Genomic DNA, 11391 nt, shown 5'->3' on the forward strand with positions numbered 1-11391 from the left:
TGTTTCTAATAAAAATTAAAAAAAAAAAAAAAAAAAATCAAATCACTTCACCTCTTGACTGACCATGAGAAACCACTCATCTGGAATACTGTACTTACAACTATGTATTTTCCAGTTATGTAACGCTTTTAACCTGATGATTGATCTCCCAAACAAATAAGTGATACACAGTAATGAAGGCGATTCATGAAATACAATACCTGCTTGATAGGTAGCAGAAAATGAGCTGCTGCTTCTCATCCTTTGTAAAATACATGACACTGCCATGTTCTGACAGAACACGACAATCTACGTGTGAATCTTAAATAGGAAGACTGAATCATAGAATCATTAAGGTTGGAAGAGACCTCCAAGATCATCGAGTCCAACCGTCAACCCAACAACACCATGCCCACTAAACCATGTCCCTAAGCGCCTCATCTACCCGTCTTTTAAATACTTCCAGGGATGGTGCCTCAACCACTTCCCGGGGCAGCCTGTTCCAAGGTTTAACCACTCTTTCAGTAAAGAAATTTTTCCTTACATCCAATCTAAACCTCCCCTGGCGCAACTTGAGGCCATTTGCTCTCGTCCTTTCACCAGTTACTTGGGAGAAGAGACCAACACCCACCTCGCTACAACCTCCTTTCAGGTAGTTGGAGAGAGCAATGAGGTCTCCCCTCAGCCTCCTTTTCTCCAGGCTAAACAACCCCAGCTCCCTCAGCCGCTCCTCATAAGACTTGGTCTCCAGACCCCTCACCAGCCTCGTTGCCCTTCTCTGGACACGTTCCAACATCTCAACATCCTTCTTGTAGTGAGGGGCCCAAAACTGAACACAGTATTCGAGGTGCGGCCTCACCAGTGCCGAGTACAGGGGCACAATCACTTCCCTACTCCTGCTGGCCACACTATTTCTGATACAGGCCAGGATGCCGTTGGCCTTCTTGGCCGCCTGGGCACACTGCCGGCTCATGTTCAGCCGGCTGTCGACCAACACCCCCAGGTCCTTTTCCGCCAGGCAGAAATCCAGCTATAAGTTACCCTCAACTTGAAAATGCTTTATATCAAAACCATTCTCTATTCCTTGGAACTTAAACTGTATTGCAAATCAAGAAGCAATTCTTTGAGCAAGCTATAAAGCTTAGAAAGTATCTGCTTAGTTTGGTGTCCACAGAAACCTTCTCACTGGTACCCAGATGCAAAAGTTTAGTGAAATCTCGACATTATACCCAGACCACAATACATTTGCATATACGTGTCTGACTAGTCATATGGCAAAGCATAATGCAAAAGAGGGCTGGGAAGTAGATGCTGCCATTTTATGCATTTGGCCTTTCATGTTAGAGATACCCTATAATTTTATAATTACACCTGGTCATTGCATTTTTTGGGTAGACCTAGTCTGCTTACGCTGAAGTTTCAAAGCACTAGGCTCCACATCTTAACTTACTAGTGTTGTGGGTTCAGGTTCATAGTATTGACTCAGGTTCACAGTGTTCACTGACTTCAGTACCCGTGCAGACACTTTGTCTGGACCAGCTCTCTTGATGATCGTGACAACGGCGTTGGACACCCAAATGGTTTCTCCTCAAGACTCAAACAATTGTAAGCTGACATTATTATTCAGAACCGATTGAAGCTAGAAGTTTGAGCACAGAGACTAAGATGTATTTTTTTTTTAAATAGTCAATGAATCCTGAGATTTTCATCTTGTTTTCGAAGTGCACAATTCTCAAACAGAAGGCTGCTACTAACAGTATGATGGCCTTCACAAATGATGCAGAAGCTACAGCAGTATCACAGCAATCCTTCAATGTGTGAAGAAAAAGATCCTATCAACAATTTTCAAACTACTACATATGCTGCATTTGAACAAAATAGTTAATTACCACAGCTGTTTGGGAAGAAAAGTTTCTTTTCCATTTTACCATAACTAGAGTACTGATCACCAAAGTGCTTCCATCTTCCTCCAGGGAAAGTCAGCAGCAAACAGGGACTAGTAAGTCAGGCATACATGCTGCTTGCATTAAGAGACTTGAGATTTTAAAAAAACAAAACAAAACCCAACCCAAAAAACCCCCAACAACAACTGTGCTTAGAGATTAAAAACTGGTCAGATTTTGCATACAAGCAAACAGCACTGTAGCTATTAAAGGATAAATATGTTAGCTCTTCCCAGCTCAAGTATCAGCCAGTCTTTTATCAGGTTTGCATTCATTAAAGTGTTTTCATTATTCTGTAGACTGTTGTTCCAATATCCTTGTTAAACAAATGCTAGTTCTTTGTTAGAAACAATCACTTCTCTTTAGAAGGCGGAAGCAAAGCCTTCCCCTTAGAGGAAGCTCACCTCCCATACTAAGTTAGAAATAATCCTGGCATGTCCAAACCAACTGATAGCCTGCATCATCTACTTCAAGTGGCACTCAAGTTATGTTTCAACATTTTAAATTTGATAAGTTCCTATGATAGCTGGATTTTCTGTGCCAAATGAACAGTCTTGGACTTGGTTTTGCAATGCCTCTCCTCCATTATTGAGTTGACTGATAATTTCCTAGCCTGGAGAATGCAAGTTATTTACAAAATTTGCCTTATACTGTCAGCAACGCTTCCTGGAACACGCATGCAGCTCTTGTGCTGGCATGCATGATACTCAATTTATTCTAGCCAATAAAAGAAAGCAGATGCAATTCTACAGCTTTCTGACTTTGAGAACTAGCTCGTAAGACATTAGCTTCATTCTCCCTGCTGCTGTCAAACATGTAATAGATGCCATTAGGACAGTCAGCACAAAATCCTGGGCTACAGCATGTTCAGAATTCTCTTTCCATCACATCTTGTGGTAGCAAATCCGGGTGGGACAGAGCTTCATAATTTCCCCTTCCTGGCCCCATAATGAAACTAACTGCATGCAGTGTAAGTTGCTGATGCTCTACCTCAGTCAAAGCTGGAAAATTTCAGGAGCAAAGGTATTTTCAGTAAAGGGAATATATTCATTGTTTGCAGCATAGATTAGCTGATCGTTCCTAAGTAGAGTTCAGATCTATTCAGAATAATTAAACAAGGCTTCACGCTTCCCTCTATGAGGTTGCTGATGGAGAACACGAGGGACCTCTCCCTCTCCCACCCCAACACACGCATACAGAGTGCAGGCCTATACCACAACCAATAGCTATGGTTGTGACTGATCATAATGTCATTTAAGTTCTAAAACAAGGCAGTATAAAAGTCGCACTGTTCACAGCTTTGAGTACTGTTCTCTTTGATTAAGGAAAAAACCCAAACAAAGCAGATTTAAGTGCAAAAGGAAAACATCACACAAGGTGAAATTTTAGGGCAGGTCTGACCACAAATTAAGAAAAAGACCCACAACAAAAGAGAAATAAAGTTGTAAATAAAAAGAAGATAAGGTCCTTGACTACACACCACTAGGATGACTGAATATTATTAGGTATTTTACTTTTCTTGACGACAAGGGTTTTCATTCAACAGTTACAAGTTTTGCTGCATGGAGATTAAGCCTTGCCCAGTGTTGTTTCAGAAGGGAGGGGGGGGTGGAGGGAAACAACAAAAGTATCCAGAATCACTGCAATATGTCTGGTGAAAAATACCAAACTGCTAGAATTAAGGAAGACATTGTAAAGCATGACAACAAAAGGAACCATTTCTAGTCTAATCAGACCATTAAATTTGCATTAAATGTCCTTAGCCGTACATTTGCTGAAACCAGAAAGGCACTTGACTAATGCAAAGCTGGCTAACTTTCTTGACCTCATCATCTAAATACCTTATCTGGCTAAGAGCCGCAAGATGAGACGGTCCAGAAATTATTCTTGGACAGAAGATCTAGACAACTTCTGTGGGGTCTCACCACATCAGTATAAGGCTGGGCTTGGCTAAATATGTAACCAGCTCCAAGTCAAACTAGTGACAAAGGTTGTTAACAGTCTGTAGTAGGTAACTGTATCCAATAACCAGAAATTAGATTACATGGAACACTTCATGCAAGCATTATCCCATGCAACCCAGCTGCACAGTTCCCCTGGTGGGCAAGTCACACATCAGCTGTTCCAAATACATATTCCATCTAAGTGCCATAGGTTGGCCATTCTTTTAAGCCTGTCTCTTTCTGGAAAGAGAAGAAAACACAAAGAAAGAAAATTCACTGCTTCCTTTACTCAATCACACCGTAATAATAATAATAATAACAACAATAATAAAAGCATAATTTTTAAATATTAGTTGGTCTGCCTCCAGTTTCCCATTACTTTTTCTCCCCACCCCTCTGGATTGGAGAGCCTATTTTAGTAGTCATTTTTGCTTTCTGAAGGAACATATTCAATGGAATTACTGCTTTATACTAATTCTTCCTTTTAAAACTCAAGACTGGGCTACATAAGCAAAACCAGCCTGCAGATAAAAAAAAATGATTATTCCACTCTGCTTGGCACCTGTGAAGCTACATCTGAAGCATGCCACTTTTGGGACCCCAAATGCGAAAGAGATATTGGTAAGCAGGTCCAGTGGAGGACCACCTTGAGGGCTGGAGAACATGACAGATGAGGCGAGACTAGGGAGCTGAATTTGTGTAGCATGAAGAATAGATAGCTAAGTGAGGAGAACAAATTGCTCTCTTCAACAACCTAATTGGCTTTCATAGAGAAGACAAAGCCACGCTGTTTTCAGAGATGCAGAGCACACTGACAAGAGGAAATACATAAAGCTTGCACCAAGAGAAATTCCAAATAGATACAGAGAACAGTTCTTCACCACAAGGGTGGTCAAACACTGAAACAACTTGTCCAGAGCAGTTGTGGAATCTCCACCCTTGCCAATTTTCAGACCTCACCTTGACAAACCCTGGAGCAACCTGGTCTAATTTTGAAGTTACCCTCCTTTGAAGATGTCAGACTAGATGACCTCCAGAGGACCCTTCCAACCTAAATTATCAGTTTAACTTTTAAATTATTTTACAATTTTGTGTTCTTGAGGCAGAGTGATTTTTGTGCCTTTTCCCCAGACCCTTCCTAATTTTTCAACATTGCAAAAAAACCCACCCCAAAACCATATGGACAACAGGACTGTAACCTGTATTGATGCAGAATTCACATCATTAATATAACCAAGACAGATTAATAAAGTGTACGACTTCCTTACTCTTTCTCTGTATTCAACAGAATTTCAGCCCCTCTACATAACTTTCTATTTGGGACTGTAGCTCACTTTTTTCTCTATGATGCCTACTTAATTCCAGGGTAGGGTTTCCTATTAAGCAGGTATGTCCTATAATGGAAGGTTTCTAAAAGTACAACTTCAGATTTTGCTATGCAATAGTAGACTGTTTGAGTGGGTCCCACTAAGCAAATCATCCAGATGACTCTGCAAGAGTCGATCTTTCTATCCTCTACAAGTTAACAGAAGTAACTGCTTTACAATACCAATCATAAAGAAACTTTACTTGGGGCATGCTTCCTACTCCTCTCCCCTTCAAAAGCTTTAGAAAGCTTTTTAATCAATGTAATGTTTTATTGGGCGGGGGGGGGGGGGAGGTTTTTTTTTTTTTAAAAAAAAAATGTATTAATGGGGAAGTTATTTGTTCTTTAAGAAAAAGACTGTATCAAGGCATAATTGTATTATACATATTGGATATTTACACTAAGGAACCTCGTTCTAAAACAAAATTACATTAGAATTTTTTTAAAATAAAGTTTTATTTCCATTAAACCACCTCAGCATTAATTCTAATAATATTCTTTTACATTTACTGAATCCCTCCATTATTTTTCCCCAGGATTGACGTGAGGCTAAATAGTTATTTAGGTCATCCTGTTTGACCTTTTTAAACAAAACGTCTTCAAGGTCTTCTGGAATTTCCATTGTATTTTAAGTTATTGGGAGGGACACCTCAGAAAAGAAATATTCTCAGCCAGTTCTTTTAGAACTCCTGGGTGCAGATTACAAAGACTTGCTTATAGGCTTTGTTAAGAGATGTCTATCATGGACTCTCAGAATCTTCCTTGTAACTTCTAGATTTTAAGTACTTAAGTCACCTGTGAGACATTATAATGTAATTTCACTTCTCTCTAACCCCCCCCCAAATATTTATTGTAATCTTCTGCCTTTTCTCTTTCACTATGAATCACATTAACCATTGTCACCTACATTACTGTTAGAATTATTTCTTAATTTTTAACAATCTCACCTTTGTTATCCTTTGCCTTACTAGTCAAGGTTTTTTCTCAGGAACATTTTGTTTCTTTTAATCAGTTTTCTACATTTTTCACGCCCCACTCAATGCCATTTCTCCTCTACCATCCTTGCACTTACACTTTACAGAAAAGGAGGGAGGGGCCCTGAATTTCCTCCTTCACACTGTAATGAAAGCAAGACTGATTTTAACAGAATTTGCCCTTTATGGACAACCTTTATAGTTGTTAACTGCACTTTCTAATGTAATTTATTTGGGGAAGTCTACCATATACCTATTTACATAATTTCTCACACGCACACACACATTCCCACACACCATTTTTGTACTTTAGTCTGGACATGCATATAACCAGACTTCTAAATGACAAACAAAATTGTGTCCCATATCAAATCTTGTTATCACTAAAAAAAAAAAGTTATCAAAGGTTTCAAAGTAAATGATACACATACCAAAAAAAAGACCTATTTGGCCCAAGTTGTTGGTATGCAGCATTTTACTCTGCTGTATCAACGTAGAAGTATACCTTTCTCTATTATAATTAAATTCCCCCCTCCTCAATATCAACCTGTTAGAGTTCTCTTTCCTAGTATACTTACATCTTCTCTATTGGTCTTAATTCACAGTCCATTTCACAATGGCTCCAATACTTTTAGTCCCTATCACTGCCATTTTAAGCTCAAAAAAAATCTGCCTACCTACTTTGCCCTTCTACCTTTTTATTTTCTTCAATTAATCTCATTTTTCCTTCAGCTGAACCAGGCCCGTCCACTGCCAGTTCCACATCCCTATCTTAAGCTGCTGTCTATGTTTAAGTGACCATGTTTTCCTTGGCCTGTTCATGCATCTCCAATTATCTCTTTTCTCTAGCACAGAGACTTCCCAGATCCAGCCATTTTCTTTTACCATCTCCCCTTTCCAGTCTCCCACCCTGTCACAACTTTTTTGACTTGTAAAATAGAAACGCAGATACATTCATGCAGAACTAGCACATCTGCCCCATGCAGTCATTTCATGCACTACATGCATAACCACAATACAGTATATTATGTAATTAGCAATACTGTAATTTTGTTAAAATTTGCTGCTCTAAGGCAAGCTAGCTTATTGTCTTCTGAGGGAGGAGATCAGATAAATAGCACATTCTGATCTGCTTCCCTATTTACAAATACACCTGTTTAAAGTTTATATAAATGCACTTGAGAATGTGCATTTATACTGAAAGATACATGGACAACAGTTCAGTGTCCAATACTTTTAACAGCTTTGCTATCTCAAAAAGAAGATAATTCAGACTACAACCAGGTAATGAAGTTTCTTCATAATACCATGAAGCCAAAATCCCACCACTGGTGGATTCAACCTTCTTAATTCTGCACCCTTTTCAGGAGTAAGCTCACAGCATTGCTAAGCCTCCATGTGCATCAACTGGTGTCACTATAGAGACAAAAATAACACAGTAGCAAAACAGTAGAGGTTTGAAGAAACAAAACCAGTAACATTAGGAGCAAAAACTATATACTCAAATTTCTAACATTTTTTTAAAGTCTTCAGTTTTACCTTAAGTAAACATTTTACAATAATTGCTAGTTAACACTCCCCGTAACAACAGCAACCCAAAAATAATTACAGCAAGAACAAATGACTTCCGGGCTTCCCAGAAAACGCCTCTTATATTTAAATTTAATTTCTGGCATTATGCCAAAGTGGGGGATGGGCACCTAAGTGGAAAAATAACTTCAAAGGCCTCTAAAACATTAATGCAGAAAACGAGTTGCTTCTCTTACCTGGCGAGAAGGTGGCATGTGCAAAATGAGATTCCTCCTCTGAGCAAGCCACTGACGCGTAGCTCATTTGCATAAGTACCACGAGCTACAAGTAGACTTCCAGGTCGGCCATCTTGATACTAAGATCTTGTTTTGTTTACGTAGCAGCATGAGTGCTATTTTTTAGCCAGCCTGAGCTATGCTGTTGCACCTCTCAGCTAGTAGCCTACATCTGCTTGTTAAAGCCTGCTGGAACTCCCACTTCTCCACACAAGTGGCTAAACATGTCAGGAGTGCCCCTGCAGCTCACTGAGCATGCCACAGCCTCCAAGGGAACGTTGCAACTGCAACTGCCTCCAGTCGGACTCTTTGTACTGCCTTCTGTGCTGCCAACTATTAGCACTGCAGCAACTATGTGCAGTGAAGTACCTCCCACATACCACACAGTAGTACCAACAAGCATAAATTTATTACAGCACAGTGCAAGACAACACACTAAAAAAAAAAAGCTGCTGAAATTTCCTCAGTATTTTCACTTACTAGCAATCTAATTACACATAGGTTCCTTTGTACATCTTTTCACATTCCTCAGTGTGGCTCTTTCGGTCCAGAAACCAGCGTGCTCCTGCAATCCCTGCACAGGAGAAGTCCATGACACATGTTAGTTGCTGCCGACACGGAGCCAGACTGCAGTTACAGCTAGCTGGCGCCAGTAAAAATTTACATAAAGGGGGCCTCATTTCAAGGCTAAATTGCAGCAGGATATTGCTGAGCAAAGCCTCCCCCCGCCCCCGCGAGACTACTACGGGTTCTAGAATATATCGTCTAGTTATTTGCTTACTAATAATCCAGACCCATGTCAAAAGTCAAGTGCTGCTCTTACTGTTTATATAAACAAAAACTGACAGTAGCCTCTGCAAAAGAAATTCCACCTTGAAGCCTGTTCCTAGTAGGAATGCTACACACTGCATTGTTCACAGCGATTCTGGTGAGCGCTCTGTAGTAATTGAAATAACACCGAATAAATGGGTATGCTCAATGCTCAGCAACCAGCTTTTCTTAAACTCATACTTCCAGTATTTTGCAACCTACCAATAACAAATGAAGTAAGTTATCAGCTCCAACTAGGACAGACCCATTTTTAACCTAATGCTGACACGTAACGTGTCTCGCTATTTAATTTACTGTTTCCACTTCACATTTAATTTTTCTTCACTAGGGAGATGAAGAAAAAAAATCCCGCATCCGGAACTGTGGACTTTATCAAGTACCTAAAAGGTACAGGGACAGGTAGAGGCAGAAGCTTCGATTTCAGCCTCACTCTGACTTCAAATAGTTAATTTCTTAATTCTTACTTTTTTCCTTCCAGTCAAAATCCAATTATAATCAATAAATGAATTATATTTTACAAATGCTTATTCTAAAAGTTACTGTATTTTTTCGGAGGGAAAAAAAAGAAGCCAGGCTTTGCTTACTATTAAGTGTGCATATGTGAAGGATGAATCATCCGCCAATACCTTTTTCCTCTCATTTGCTGCCTTGTAACAAACTCTTAAGAGCATGAAACAACTCAATGCAAATAAACATACTATTTATTATACCATAAACATGACTTTGTGAAACCCTAAACAAAATGAAGTTAAACCCACAGTAATGTTTGTCTAGCTACACTGCTGTAGTTGCAGCCTGGCACCATTTAGCGCAAAAAGGAAAGTGATGGAGACAGTGATGCTTGTCGATTCCAGTGGGGCAAAGGCAGAGCCGCCTCAGGACCAGAACAGCCTGCTTTGTGCCACGGGCCTCTTCTAGTTCCCTGCATTGTTCCTCTTTAGAATGCAAACAGCGTCGAGGCTATATATAGTCAAATTACTTTATATGTCCCTTTTTCCACTGTGAGCATAATTTGCTGTATGGCTGGTTCTAGGTTATTTGAGCATAACACAGTTTGCTCATCTGTGATATCAAAAAGCTACCGACTTTGTGCCTGAAATTATTTAGTAATGCAAATTACTCTTCACTGTTTGTTACAATTCATCCTTAGCTGCTGTATCCAAAAGCCTAAAGCAATGTATAAGGGAAAAATAATTATTTTTCCCAGAATGACTGTCACATTAAAGTGACAGCCATTAACTATACAAGTGCTCTGGTATTGCTCTGCTTTTACATCATGTGTATCTTTTGATTTATCTTACTTTCAGACAGATTTGTGTATGTTAGCACATTTAAGCACTGTGCAGAATACATCTTTCAGCGATGCTGTCATTTGCAGAATGAATCACCAGATGAACGGCTTCTGAGCTTAAAAATAAAGGGCACCAATGCTGCTTTAAAAAAAAGCAAACCCTCCCCCCCCTTGTATTTCCCACATACAGCCACTCCCCCGCTCAGCTCTACAGCCTTGTGCACAAATACCAGAATAATAGTACGATTCTCAACACAGTAAAACAGATACTGCAAAATAAGAGCCTTTACTTGGAGCATTTTCTATTCCCGGCTCCAGTCCGCTCAGGGAAGTCCAGGCCAGAGCTTGCCGGCAGCCCCGAGGGCGAGCTCTCCATCTGCCGTCTGGGGGAGGCACCACCCCGCTTCCAGAACATTCCGGCAGTCACCCACACTCCCTCGGCTTTACCTTCCTCTCTGCGCCGCCTTCTCTCTTGCACCACTAGCTATGATAAAGCTGTTTTCAAACGCAAAATCTTTTTATGGAGAGGAGAAGCAATTGGTTTAGTAGTTAGAAACGCACCAACCCGGTTACACAGAGCACAGGGGGCTACCCCCGAACTAGAGGTGACCTGGAGGGCTTGCTAAGCCCCAAACCAACTGCAGCAACGTCTGCCTGTCACAGGGAGAGCGGACCAACCAACCCCGAGAACTAGCACAGGGACCACTTTAGCTGCTTCCAAAACGTGATATTGGGGGGGGGGGGTTTTTGTTTCCATTGTTTGGGTTTTTGGGGGGGGCAGGGGTCGCAGGTTTTTTTTGTCGATTTTTTTTTTAGTGCAAGAGTCTAACCTGGGAGAATAAACAACAGCATACTCAATTATATTCTCCAGTGATTGCCACTACAGAAAAAGCCAAAATGTCTGCCTGCCTTTCCCATGTTTAGCATGCAGTCAGCGGAAACACCTGAGCGCTTTTACGACTTTGCCTTCTCAAAGTCGGTTAACAGGACTCTTCCTCCAACATGCACACAATTTTCTAGTCTCTCATCAGAAGTGACCTTAAAGAGCAGATGTCACAGTCAAAAGTAATAAGGCCAGTTGCATTCGAAATAATTACTATTAGCAGTATGGTTTCAATTGGTACGTATCAAAGACAACATCCTCAAATTTTAAATGTCAGTTGATTCATTTCAGAATAGAAAGGTACAAGAAAGTCTGCTACAGAATGATTTGCCCAATTCAGACACAATTTTAGATATAAAAGCATTTCATTGACAAA

At 40.3% G+C, this 11391-nt stretch overlaps 1 protein-coding gene across 5 annotated transcripts in view; it reads right to left on the minus strand.

The window, feature by feature from the left end:
* The window catches only part of ATF7IP (activating transcription factor 7 interacting protein), a 101690-nt gene extending 93312 nt beyond the window's left edge, over positions 1-8378 (minus strand). For all 5 annotated transcript variants that reach the window (XM_009322156.1, XM_009322148.1, XM_009322167.1 and 2 more), the window contains exon 1: positions 7972-8378. The gene's annotated coding sequence lies outside the window, so the exon portion shown is untranslated. The remainder of the gene's footprint in view (positions 1-7971) is intronic.
* Positions 8379-11391: the final 3013 nt, after the last annotated feature.

The sequence above is a fragment of the Pygoscelis adeliae genome, unplaced genomic scaffold (genome assembly GCF_000699105.1).
Source record: "Pygoscelis adeliae isolate BGI_AS28 unplaced genomic scaffold, ASM69910v1 Scaffold60, whole genome shotgun sequence".
Lineage (NCBI taxonomy): Eukaryota > Metazoa > Chordata > Aves > Sphenisciformes > Spheniscidae > Pygoscelis > Pygoscelis adeliae.